A 14,136-nucleotide genomic window follows, 5' to 3' on the forward strand; every position below is an offset into this window, starting at 1 on the left:
ACTAAGGGAAATGATTTTGTGGCTTTTTGTTTCAAATGTTGCTGATAAAGTGTTTTAAGCTTTTTCTCTTAAGCTGACTGACAACAGTTTAGTAAATGACAATACCTTTATAAGCAGAATTGAAACATTTATCTTTCTCCCTACCTGACACCCCCAGAATTTAAAAGCTTTCAGTATTTTTATATTTCATGGCAGTATGTTTATTTGCATAAGTTCAATAAGAATCTGCTTTCCTTGTAAGAGGACCAACTAAAAACACAGGTTATATTACCAAGGCTTTGACTGGAATGTCATACCTGAGAGACACATGCGGTAAACTCAGATATGAACAGCTTTAAGGAACTACGGTTGACTCTATATAGCCAACAAAGCTCCTTGGAAGAAGTGGCCTGGTACCTTGCTTACAGGGTTCACAGCAGCCTTACCAGGTGAGTAAGAAAGGTCACTTCCTGGCAGGTGCAGGAACCTCAAAATGTCTCAGGGACCTCAAGAAGGGAGGAATTCACCCAAATCTACAGGTACTGCAGGCAAAACCTGATGTCAAATCTGGCTTGGCTTTCTGGCCTCAAGAGGCCTTGAAAAGTCCAATCTGAAATTCCTTATAAAAAGTTAGCAAAGTACATTTAAAAGATCCTATGTAATCAATTGCTCTTCTTGCTTCACTTATGCAAATAGTCAAGCCAAGTGTTAATTATTTTCTTAATCTAGTTACTTCTAATAAAAATGATGGTGATTTTAGAGAAAAGTATTGTTTCAATAATGCAGCCTTATCTATACTAAATCCTAATACTAGTCATTGGGACATAGACTAGATCCAGAATTCTAGTTTCCCCAAAATATCTAGCTATGATTCTCCAGATGTTTCAGTTTTCTCCCATCATTTCAATTAAAATTTTACTGTTTCTAGTCCTCATATTCAGCCATACTTTCTTAATCTTGTCAAGTTGCTCCAAAAAGGAAAATCCAACTTCAGATGTTGCTACTTAACCTAATAACACAATTTGTCCTATCTTGCCTAGAAGCCATAAAACTGCAAATAGTAATAGAAATGGAACCCAGAACAGAATCACCAATCTTCCAAGGCCCTCTCAGCTGACCACTGATGGAGACCTAACTGTAACCTTTATGCGCCCCCTCTGAGCATGAAGCAGCCAGAGCAGTTACTGCCCCTTCTCCCTAGCAGCAGCTAGGGTCTCTATCTGTAGAGGGGGGAATGAGACAGAAACCTTGAGCTTAGACAGAATAGGGTGAGGGCCTCCGGAAAAAGCAAGGCAGGATATTTGCAGTCAGAGCAATGTACGTGCAAGGAAAACCCCCACCAAAATTCTGTGTTAAACATTAAGCTCTAGAGTCATTCTTCAGTGAGATCAGTTAAAGGACAAAAGGCCAGGAGCAACTTGGCCTGGAATGTTTGAGTGTTCTGCAAATAAAGAAGGGTATCTCAGCACAACCCGTGACTTCACTGTAAACATCCATAGCAAACAGACAACCACCCAGCCCACCTTAGGGGCAGGGCCCGTGTTACAAGTCCACACCCTAAGCCCTCTCTTCACATTATCAAAGCAATGTGGTGTGGGACGCATCCTTCCTGCTCTAATAGATTATCCCGGAAACAGTCATGAAAGATTTCTCCGAGCTCTGCCGTCTGATTGTGATGACAACTTGAAGCTTCTAGATCCCACCTCTGTTCCAGTTGCAGCTGCATTCATCCTGCCAGTTCCTAGACTTGTCAGTGGAATGCAAAAAGAGATATCTAGCCCTCTTCTCCGGGTAAACACCAAATGGCGGATGACACCAGTGCTGCGGGGGGGCCCCGGGGCCCCTGGAATCGGAGGCTGCAGCAACTTCTGTGGAGGCTTTGGCAGTGGTGGCCGGGGTCAGGGTCGGGGCCATGGCCGCAGAGCTCACGGAGGCAAGGACAAGGACAAAGAGTGGATTCCTGTCACCAAGCTGGGCCTCCTGGTCAAAGATATGAAGATCATCAAATCGCTGGAGGAGATCTATTTCTTCTCCCTTCCCATCAAGGAGTCTGAAATAATTGACTTTTTCCTGGGGGCATCTCTCAAGGATGAGGTCTTGAAGATTATGCCTGTGCAAAAGCAGACCCGAGCTGGTCAACGGACCAGGTTCAAGGCATTTGTTCCCATTGGAGATTACAATGGACATGTTGGATTGGGTGTTATGTGCTCCAAGGAAGTAGCCACTGCCATCCGTGGGGCCATTACTCTAGCCAAGCTCTCCATTGTCCCTGTGTGGCGAGGCTACTTGGGGAACAAGATTGGCAAGCCTCACACTGTCCCTTGTAAGGTGACTGGCCGCTGTGTCTCTGTGCTGCTGCACCTCATCCCCGCCCCCAGGGGCACTGGTATTATCTCTGCTCCTGTGCCCAAGAAGCTGCTGCTGATGGATGGTATTGATGACTGTTACACCTCAGCCAGGGGCTGCACGGCCACCCTGGGCAACTTTGCCAAGGCCATCTTTGATGCCATCTCCAAGACCTATAGCTATCTAACCCCTGATCTCTGGAAAGAGACAGTGTTCACCAAGTCTCCATACCAGGAATTTACTGACCATCTTGTAAAGACCCACACCAGAGTCTCTGTGCAGAGGACCCAGGCTCCAGCTGTAGTCACCACATAGTTTACTACAAGTAAAATAAAGTGAATAAGTTGCCTACTCAAAAAAAACAAGATATCTAAGCTGGCCTGTGTATACAATAAGACAATGAATTTGACTGCTTCTGTATTATCTGAACTCAGTCAAGAGCTAGGAGAAGTGCAAGTTGCGGTGCTTCAGAATCATACTACTATAGACTGTCTGCTGTTAAAAGAACATATGGGATGTGAGCAGTTTCCAGGAATGTGTTGTTTTAATTTGACTGATTTTTCTCAAACTATTCAAAATCAATTAGATAATATTATTATTAATAAGTTTTCACAAATGCCTGGGTTACTTAACTAGTTTTCTTGGTTTCATTGGATATGGCTAGTAATTGTAGGACTGCTTTTGCTATGTATCTGTATTCGTGTTCTGTTAATGTGTGTACGTAATTTAATTAGTAGTTTGTTAAAACCTATACATGCTTACATTACTCTACAAGAAGTTGTGTTAAAGAAATAATCAATCTCCTCATATTTTCTTCCTTTGCTACTTATATAGCTTTTCTTTTTCCTTCCTTAATACAGCCCTTTACTAGAATTCATGCCTCATACCTAAAATTACTGTGTATCATAATCCTTCCAGCTGGTAAAGATACCTCAAGACATGTGCTGGATATAGAAGCCATGGGGCATAAATCTGCAAAGAATTAAAAACTAACTTTTTCAAAGAATATTGCTTCTCTCTTGCTTACCAACTTTGCATCTCTCTGTATGGCCCCCAAAGATGGCTGGTTAGCCAGAGACAGGTAAGATTCCTGAAGGGAGGAACAACCTAAGACAGGCACAGTCACAGGGGGGCCATCAGATGAGAAAATGGGGGCCAACAGAGGTGAGGCTTAGAACCTAACTTCCCCCCCCCACCCAGTTTTGAGAGAAATCTGCACCCATGGCTGTTTAGTTGCCCTTGTTTATCTCGGATCAATACCTAGTCTGTGGGCACCTGACCACCTACACTTGCATTGCTACTGCACTAAACTCTACTTTCCATCTTTATATTACATCACAAGATTTAAAAAATAGATTATTTTTTATGAAAAAATAAACTTAAAAAAGCTTTCTATTAGAAACTAATCTTTATTACATTTACCCACTACTTCAGCATTTTATTTAAAAAACAAGGGGGAAATGTGGGATTAATATATAAATCAAGTATAGAAATCAAATGTATAATCTATATATGACTTGATTATTTTTCCTGTAATTCCTGATAAGTGATCAGGAACAGAACAAACAAGACCAAAACAGTTTCTGTGGCCTAATTGCCCATGCTATTGTTTCAATACCTTGTAAGACATCGTGCCCCAGCAGACTGGAGACTCCTAGGATTAAGTTTACAGTTAGTTAATGATTATCTATTAAGTCCCCCCCACAAAATTCTATTGTTGTTAGCATGTATTTGCTCAATAAATATGAAGGGTGCCCTCTCAGAAGCACTCTTGAGCTGTTACACCTGAGCTCCCTGGCTGGCCCTTTCAGATCTTTGATATCTCATCACGTCTCCTCCCTTATCTGTGAGTCAGAAGCAGGGAGGGACCGGCACTATCTTATCAAAATGCATCAACATCACAAACGGTAGCAATGAAAATCTATAACTTTTGGTAATAAACGTTTTTGAATAAGTGACCTTGGATTTGGCAATGCAGTTCTTGATGTGATAATATAATGTATAAGCAACAAAAGAAATACTATGTAAGAGTTTATCAAATCCAGTACTTTTGTGCATCATAGAATATTACCAAGAGAATAAAAAGACCACTTGCAGAAGATGAAAAAATACCTACAAAACACAGCAATAGAGATGCAGCATCAAGAATATATTATGTATTGGAAGAAAATTCTTAAATTTTCAAAAAGTTAAAAAGAATTTAAAAATTAAGATTATAAGCAATTCAAAAATGAGCAAGACTTACAGACATTCAAAGAAAATAAATGTACAAAAAACATACTAAAGATGCATCATATTTTAGCAAAACAAGTGCAAATCAACCACAATGAGATAATTTCACGTCCACCATTGTGTTTATAATTTAGAAATCTTGAAAAATAATAAATCTTGGCTAGAATGTTCATAAATGTAAACCTGTCCATATGACTGCTGTTAAGATAGTTCAGCAATTGCAGGTTGCCAATTTAATGCACAGAATTCTTTTGCAATCTTATATACTAACAATGAACTAGCAGAAAGAGAAATCAGAAAATAAGTCCATTTATATTTGCATCAAAAAGAATAAAATATCTAGGAATAAACCTAACCATGGAGGTGAAAGACCTTTACTCTGAAAACTATACAACACTCATAAGAGAACAACAAGTATTGGATTAAAGATGGCATGAGGAGACAGAGACTACCTCCTAAAACCACATGTAATAAGAAAATATAAGTTAATACAACTAATCCTGAAAGCAACAAGAAAGAAGGCTGCACCAGACTGCATACACCTGGAGAAAAGAGCAGACCTCATGGAACAGAGTAATGTACCAAAGCTGTGACCTGGCGGATCCCAAGCACTTCCTGCAGCCCAGCTCACCAGCAGAAGGAAGAGAAACAGAGCAGGGAGGGAGTGTAGGCTTGGGACTGCTGAACACATAGCCCTGAAGATCTGCTCTGGCAGCATGAACCTACATTGCATGGTGCTCTGGTGATTTACTGTAGTTGGAAAGCTAAGACGGGTGGAATAGTTGGAAAGATGGAGATTCTAGTTGCTTGTGGAAAACAGGGATTCATATCTGGCTGATCTGGGTAGGCAGTCTGAGAGACTTCGTAAAAGTGAGAGGGCTGCTAAAGGGGCGAGGATTGCACACAGCTTACTGCTCAGGAGAAAGGACAGGTAGACAAAAGTGTCCAGTTGCACACTGCCCAGCATGTTGGGAACTTTCATGATCTTCAGGCACTCCAGCACCTGGCTGGCTACGCAGCTCGAAGGCCCCCCACCATGATACACAGCTTGCTGTGTCTTCCTTCCAGATAGCCTGCATGTGGCTCAGGCTCACAAACCAGATACTTCTGCCCCGGCATCAGGCCGGCCAGAGGGAAGCCCCACCTATGGCAGCTACAAACACAGAGCACAGAGGCTTACACCTGTGCATTAAGCCCACTGGTTCTGTCACTGGAGACAGGCAAAGCAGCTGGGAAGCAGGAAACAGCTCCTTCCTCCCCTAAAGCACCAACACCACTCCCCTGCGATGCCCGATATTGCCCCAGGGGCTGAGCAGCTCCAGAGAGTAGAGCTTCTGGGCACTAGAGGCCCTGACAGACAAATTATGAGATGTCAAAAGAATCTGGTTCTTTGCAAAATTATGAATACACCTGACTAAGATTCAAATGAAATCGATCTCATGAATCCTCCTGAAAGAGATTTCAAAATAAAAGTCATTAAAATGCTCATGGAGGTACAGAAAAATATTCAAGAACTCAGGAAAGAATTTAGGATGGAGATCCAATCATTGAAGAACACAATGGAGGGTACTAAAAGCAGATTAGATATGGTGGAAGAGATGATAAATGAAATAGAAATTAGGGAAGAGAAATACAAAGATGCTGAGGTACAGAGAGAAAAAGCGATGTCTAAGAATGAAAGAATACTGAGTGAACTGTGTGACTAATCCAAACGAAACAACATTCGTATTAAAGGGGTATGAAAAGAAGAGAGAAAAAGAGACAGAAACTGTCTTTGAGGAAGGAATTGCTGAAAAATTCCCCAATCGTGGGAAGGAGATAGTCTCTCAGGCCATGGAGATGCACAGATCTCCCAACACAGGGGACCCAAGAAGGACACCACCAAGACATACAATAATCAAAATGCCAAAAATCAAGGATAAGGACAGACTATTAAAAGCAGACAGAGAGAAATAAGATCACAGACAAAGGAAAACACATCAGGCTATCAGACTTCTCAGAAGAAACCTTACAGGCAAGAAGGGTGGCATGATATATTTAATGCAATGAAGCAGAAGGGCCTTGAACCAAGAATACTTTATCTACCAAGATTATCATTTAAATTTGAAGGAGAGATTAAATAATTTCCAGATAAGCAAGAGCTGACACAATTTACTTCCCACATACCATCTCTACAGTCTATTTTGGAGGGACTGCTAGAGATGGAAGTGTTTCTTAGGTTTAATAGCTGTCACCAGAGGTAATAAAACAACACCAAAGAAAGTAGAACAGTGAATTACTAAGGAAATACAAAATTAAATTAACTATCCCCAAAGTCAATGAAGGGATAGAAAAAGAGTACAGAATATGATACCTAATATATAAAGAATGGAGGAGGAAGAAAAAGGAAGAGGGAAAAAAAGGACTTCTAGATTGTGTATATCATAGCATACCAAGTTAAGTTAGACTCTTAGTAACGAAGTTACCCTTGAACCTGTGGTAACCACAAATCTAATGTATGCAATCGCAATAAGTACATACCTATCGATAATCACCCTAAATGTAAATGGTCTGAATGTACCAATCAAAAGACATAGAGTCACTGAATGGATAAAAAAACAAGACCCAACTATATGCTGCCTACAAGAGACTGACTTCAAAACCAAGACATACACGGACCAAAAGTGAAGGGGTGGAAACAGATATTTCATGCAACTAATAGGGAGAAAAAAGCAGGTGTTGCAGTACTTGTATCAGACAAAATAGACTTCAAAACAAAGAAAGTAACAGTCAAAGAAGGACATTATGTAATCATAAAGGGGTCAGTCCAATAAGAGGATATAACCATTATAAATATCTATGCACCCAACACAGGAGCACCTACATATGTGAAACTAATACTAACACAATTAAAAGGGGAAATAGAATGTAAAGCATTCATTCTAGGAGACTTCAACACTCCACTCCCTCCAAAGGACAGATCAGTCAGACAAAAAATAAGTAAAGACACAGAGGCATTGAACAACACATTAGAACAGATGGGCCTCACAGACATCTACAGAACTCTCCACCCAAGAGCAGCAGGATACACATTCTTTCCAAGTGCACATGGAACATTTTCCAGAATAGACCACATACTAGGCTACAAAAAGAGCCTCAGTAAATTCAAAAAGGTTGAAATTCTACCAACCAACTTCTCAGATCACAAATTTATAAGACTAGAAATAAATTGTATAATGAAGACAAAAAAGCTCACAATTACATGGGAGGCTTAACAACATGCTCCTAAATAATCAATGGATCAATGACCAAATTAAAACAGATTAACAATAAATGGAGATAAATAAAAACAACAGCACAACACCCACACTTCTGTGGGATGCAGCGAAGGAAGTTCTAAGAGTTAAGTACATTGCAATCCAGGTCTATTTAAAGAAGCAAGAACAATCCCAAATGAATAGTCTAAAGTCACAATTTTTGAAACTGGAAAAAGAAGAACAAATGAGGCCCAAGTCAGCAGAAGGAGGGACATAACAAAGATCAGAGAAGAAATAAATAATATTGAGAAGGATAAAACACTAGAAAATCAATAAACCCAGGAGCTGGTTCTTTGAGAAAATAAACAAAATAGATAACCCCCTAGCCAAATTTATTAAGAAAAAAAGAATCTACACATATAAATAGAATCAGAAATGAAAAAAGGAAAAATCACAACAGACACCACAGAAATACAAAGAATTGTTAGAGAATCCTATGAAAATCTATATGCTAACAAACTGGATAACATAGAGAATTAGACAACTTTCTAGAAAAATACAACTTTCCAAGACTGACCCAGGAAGAAACAGAAAATCGAAACAGACCAATTACAGCAATGAAATTGAATTGGTAAACAAAAAACTACCCAAGAACACAACCCCCGGACCAGATGGATTCACCATTGAATTTTATCAGACATTTAGAAAAGACATAATACCCATTCTCCTTAAAGTTTTCTGAAAAAATAGAAGAGGAGGGAATACTTTCAAACTCATTCTACGAAGCCAGCATCACCCTAATACCAAAACCAGTAAAAGACAACACACAAAAAAAAAACTAGGGACCAATTTCCCTGATGAGTATAGACGCAAATATACTCAACAAAACATTAGCAATCCGAGTTCAAAAATACATCAAGAGGATCATACACCATGATCCAGTGGGATTCATCCCAGGGATGCAAGGATGGTACAACATTCGAAAATCCACAACCTCATCCACCACATCAACAAAAAGAAGGACAAAAAACACATGATCATTTCTGTAGATGCTGAAAAAGCATTCAACAAAATTCAACATTCATTCATGATAAAAACTCTCAACAAAATGGGTATAGAGGGCAAGGCCGTATATGACAAACCCACAGCCAACATCATACTTAACAGTGAGAAGCTGAAAGCTTTTCCTCTAAGATTGGGAACAATACAAGGATGCCCACTCCTCCCGCTTTTATTCAACATGGTACTGGAAGTCCTAGCCATGGTAATCAGACAACACAAAGAAATTAGAGGCATCCAGATTGGTAAGGAAAAAGTCAAACGGTCACTGTTTGCAGATAACATGATATTGTACATAAAAATCCCTAAGGAATCCACCCCAAAACTCCTAGAGCTAATATCTGAAATCACCAAAGTTGCAGGATACAAGATTAATGCACAGAAAACTGTTGCATTTCTATACACTAATGATGAAATAAGGGAAAGAGAAATCAAGAAAACAATTCCATTCTCAATTGCATCAAAAAGAATAAAATACCTAGGAATAAACCTAACCAAGTTAGTGAAAGATCTATACCCTGAAAACCTCAAGACACTCCTAAGAGAAATTAAAGAGGACACTAATAAATAGAAATTCATCCCATGCTATTGGGTAGGAAGAATTAATATAGTCAAAATGGCCACCCTGCCTAAAGCAATCTACCGATTCAATGCAATCCCTACCAAAATACGGAAAGCATTCTTCAACGAACTGGAATAGTTCTAAAATTCATGTGGAACCACAAAAGGCCCCAAATAGCCATAACAATCCTGAGAAGGAAGAATAAAACAGGGTGGATATTACTTCCCAACATCAAGCTCTACTACACAGCCACAGGAATCAAGACAATTTGGTACTGGCACAAGAACAGATCCGTAGACCAGTGGAACAGAATACAAAGTCCAGATTTTAACCCAAGCATATATGGTCAATTAATATACAATTAAGGAGCCATGGATAGACAATGGGGAAATGACAGCCTCTTCAACAACTGGTGTTGGTAAAACTGGACAGCTACATGTAAGAGAATGAAACTGTATTACTGTCTAACACCATATGCAAAGTAAACTCAGAATGAATCAAAGACCTGAATGTAAGTCATGATAGAATAAAACTCTTAGAAGAAAATGTAGGCAAAACTCTTGAATATAAACATGTGCAACTTCTTCATGAATATATCTCCCCAGGCAAGGGAAACAAAAGCAAAAATGAACAAGTGGGTCTATATCAAACTAAAAAGCTTCTGTACAGCAAAGGACACCATCAATAGAACAAAATGACATCCTACAGTATGTGAGAATATGTTCATAAATGACATATCCAATAAGGGATTTACATAAAAAATATACAAAAAGTTCATGCACCTCAACAAACGAAAAGCAAATAATCCAATTAAAAAAGGGGCAGACAATCTGAGCAGACACTTCTCCAAAGAAGAAATGAAGGTCGCCAACAGACACATGAAAAGATGCTCCACATCTCTAATCATCAGAGAAATGAAAATTAAAACCACAATGAGATATCACCTCACACCAGTAAGGATCGCCAACATCCAAAAAACAACAATAAATGTTGAAGAGGATGTGGACAAAGCATTACCCTACTACACTGCTGGTTGGAACATAAATTAGGTCAACCTTTGTGGAAAGCAGTATGGAGGTTCCTCAAAAAACTGAAATAGAAATACAATTTTACCCATGAATTCCACTCCTAGGAATTTACCCTAAGAATGCAGTAGCCCAATTTGAAAAAGACATATGCACCACTATGTTTATTGCAGCACTACTTACGATAGCCAAGAAATGTAAGCAGACTAAGTGTTCATCAGCAGATGAATGGATAAAGAAGATGTGCATATACACAGTGGAGTATTATTCACCCATGAGAAGAAAACAAATCATACCATTTGCAACAACATGGATGGAGCTAGAGGGTATTGTGCTCAGTGAAATAATCCAGGTAGAGAAAGACAAGTACCAAATGCTTTCACTCATATGTGGAGTATACAAACAAAGATAAAACAAAAGGAACAAAACAGCAGTAGAAACACAGAACCCAGGAATGGACTAACAGTTACCAAAGGGAAAGGGGGTGGGGAAGATGGGTTGGAAGGAAGGGAGAAGTGGAAGTAGGGGCATGATGCTTAGCACACAAAATATAGTGGGGGGAGTATGGGGAAGGCAGTATAGCACAGAAAGGACAATTAGTGATTCTATAGCATCTTCCTATGCTGATGGACAGTGATTGTAATAGATATGTGTTGGGGACTTGATAATGTGGGGAATCTAGTAACCACAAACTTGTTCATGTAAGCATATATTAATGATACCAAAAAAATAGAGTAACAAGAAATGCATGAAATATAAGAGGTAAATGTAAAAACTTTAGACAAAAATATAAGGGTAAATATTCATGACCTTGAATTTGTGGTTTTTTAGACCTGAGAACAGAAGCACAAGCAACAAAAGAAAAAAATTGATAACTTTTGTGCATCAAAAAACACTATCAAGAGAGAGAAGACAACCTGTGGGGTAGGAGAAAATACTTGTAAAGCATACATCTGAAAAGGGCCTACAAAGTATGTCTAGAACTATATATAGAGAGTATATAAGGAACTGTTATAACTTGAGAAAAATCCAAGCAAAAACAGGTAAAGGATACACAGACATTTCTCTGGGGAAAATACATACATGGGGAGTAAGCACATGAAATGATTGTTGATGTCATTTGTCATTAGGGAAATGCAAATCAAAATCACAATGAGTCATACCATTTGGATGGCTACTATCAAAAAGAAAAGTGTTGTTGAGGATGTGCAGAAATTGGAACCCTTGTGACTGCTGGTGTGAATGAAAAATGGTGCCCCTTCTGTGGAAAATAGTATGGTGGTTGCTCAAAAAGTAAACATATACCATAAAATCTGTCAATTTCCCTTCTGGGTACATCCCCAAAAGAATGGAAAGCAGGGATTCATAGATGTGTTTTACTAAAAATGGATTAAAGACCTAAATGTAAGACATGAACCATAAAACTTGAAAAAGTCAAAAATCTTGTGAACATAAGCATGCTTAAATTTTTCTGGACACATTTCCCTGGCAAGGGGGAAAAAAAGAAAAAATAAGAAAGTGGGTCTACAAACTAAAAGTCTTCTGTACAGCAAAAGGAAACATCAACAAAGTGTAAAGGCAGGAGGGGGTGGATCCAAGATGGTGGCCTAAGTAGTTCAGTGGAAATCTCCTCCCAAAAACATATATAATTATGAAAATACAATAAATACAACTATTCCTAAAAGAGACAACAGTGGATACATTACAACAGTGAGAATACATCTACATCTGTGAGAACTCAACATCACACAAAGGGGGTAAGATACAAGCCGTGGCCTGGCGGGACCCAAATGACCCCCCACCCCAGAACCCAGCGGGAAGAAAGGAGTCAGAACAGGGAGTGAAAGCCCGAGACTGCTAAACAACCAGCTCTAGAAATCCGCACCTGGAGCGCAGACACAAGGTGCATGGGGTGCTGGATATTAGAGAAACAGAAAAGCAAAACCTGCAGGCAGGTCCCCAAAACTGGTGCCCCTGAGACCAAAGAAAAGCCAGTGCTTTTTGCAAGTCTTAAAGAGACAGGAGCCCCACAGCTGGATGAAGTCATCCCGGCACACTTAGCCAGCACTCGGGAATCCCGGGGAACTTTAGGCGCCCTAACCCCCTGGGTGGCAGTGCAGCTCTGAAACCCCTAATGGCACTAAGCAGCCTGCCACTCATTCCCACAATTGGCGTGGACCCTGACACACCAGCTCAGTAGTGGGAGAGCGGCAGTGTGCACCAGCGGTGGCAGTGCCAGAGGGGTAGGGGAGCAGCCTGTGCACACTGGCGGTGCCAGAGGGACTGGTACCAGCCCGTGCAAGCCCACCGTGGCAGCGACTGAGTGGCCTGGTAGTGGCCTAAGCATGCCAGCGGTGATGGCACCAGAGCGTCCTGGGAGGAGTCCATGTGCACTGGTGACTGTGGTGCCAGAGGGGAAAGGGAGAGGCCTGTGGGAGTCCACAGAGGCCACGACTGAGCAGCACGGAACCAGCCCATGTGTGCTGGTGGTGGTGGCACCAGAGGGGCATGGGAGAGGCCCCTGCACGCCTGCAGCAGTGCCAGAGGGAGCAGCTGCACTCCCAGCAGCTGACCGGAATCCCAGCCCAATGCACAGCCACCCAGGCCAGACCCAAAGGCCGCTGTTGGCACAGAGCTTCCTGGCAGAGGCGGTGCTATTGCAGAAGAGCTCACCCAGCATGCCTGAAACTCCCCGCAGGGCTCTGGACTGCTCTGATTGAGACCCCGCCCACAGCAGCTTAGGGGATTAACCCAGCGGCTGCTCCAGGAGTGTCAGTAACCGACGCAGACAGCGGAGAAGGGCAAGGGGTCCAGCAAGCAGGAAAGGATTTCTTCTCCCAATTGAAACATCCGCAACCTGCCTACACCCATCACTATCATCATGAAAAGGCAGAAAAATTTAGTCCAGTCCAAAATAGTCCAGACAACCCCTGAGAGAGGATCTGCAGAGACAGACCTAAGCAGTCTCCCTGAAAAAGAATTCAAAATAAAAATCTTAAGCATACTGATGGATCTGCAGAGAAATATGCAAGAGCTAAAGGAGCAAGTACAGAGGGAGACTACAGAAATAAAACAATCTCTGGAAGGACTTAAAAGCAGAATGGACGGGATGCAAGAGGCTATTAATGGAAGAGAAACCAGAGAACAGGAACGTATAGAAGCTGATGCAGAGAGAGATAAAAGGATCTCCAGGAATGAAACAATATTAAGAGAACTGTGTGACCAATCCAAAAGGAACAATTTCCGCATTATAGGGGTAACAGAAGGAGAAGAGAGAGAAAAAGGGATAGAAAGTTTCTTTGAAAAAATAATGGCTGAAAACTTCCCCAAAATGGGGGAGGAAATAGTTTCTCAGACCACGGAAGCACACAGAACTCCCAACAGAAGGGACCCAAGGAGGACACCACCAAGACACATGATAAGTAAAATGGCAAAGATAAAGGAGAAGGACAGAGTATTAAAGGCAGCCAGAGAGAGAAAAAAGGTCACCTACAAAGGAAAACCCATCAGGCTACCATCAGACTTCTCAATAGAAACCTTACAGGTCAGAAGAGAATGGCATGATATATTTAATGCAATGAAACAGAAGGGCCTTGAACCAAGGATACTGTATCCAGCACGATTATCATTTAAATATGAAGGAGGGATTAAACAATTCCAAGACAAGCAAAAGTTGAGGGAATTTCCTCCCAGAAAC

The 14,136-nt window shown here is 40.8% G+C and overlaps 1 pseudogene; it reads left to right on the forward strand.

Annotated features, from left to right (window-relative positions):
* The first annotated feature begins 1,766 nt into the window (after positions 1-1,766).
* LOC118931426 (40S ribosomal protein S2-like) lies at positions 1,767-2,690 on the forward strand (annotated as a pseudogene).
* The last annotated feature ends 11,446 nt before the right edge of the window (positions 2,691-14,136 follow it).

The sequence above is a fragment of the Manis pentadactyla genome, chromosome X (assembly GCF_030020395.1).
Source record: "Manis pentadactyla isolate mManPen7 chromosome X, mManPen7.hap1, whole genome shotgun sequence".
NCBI classification, from domain to species: Eukaryota; Metazoa; Chordata; class Mammalia; order Pholidota; family Manidae; genus Manis; species Manis pentadactyla.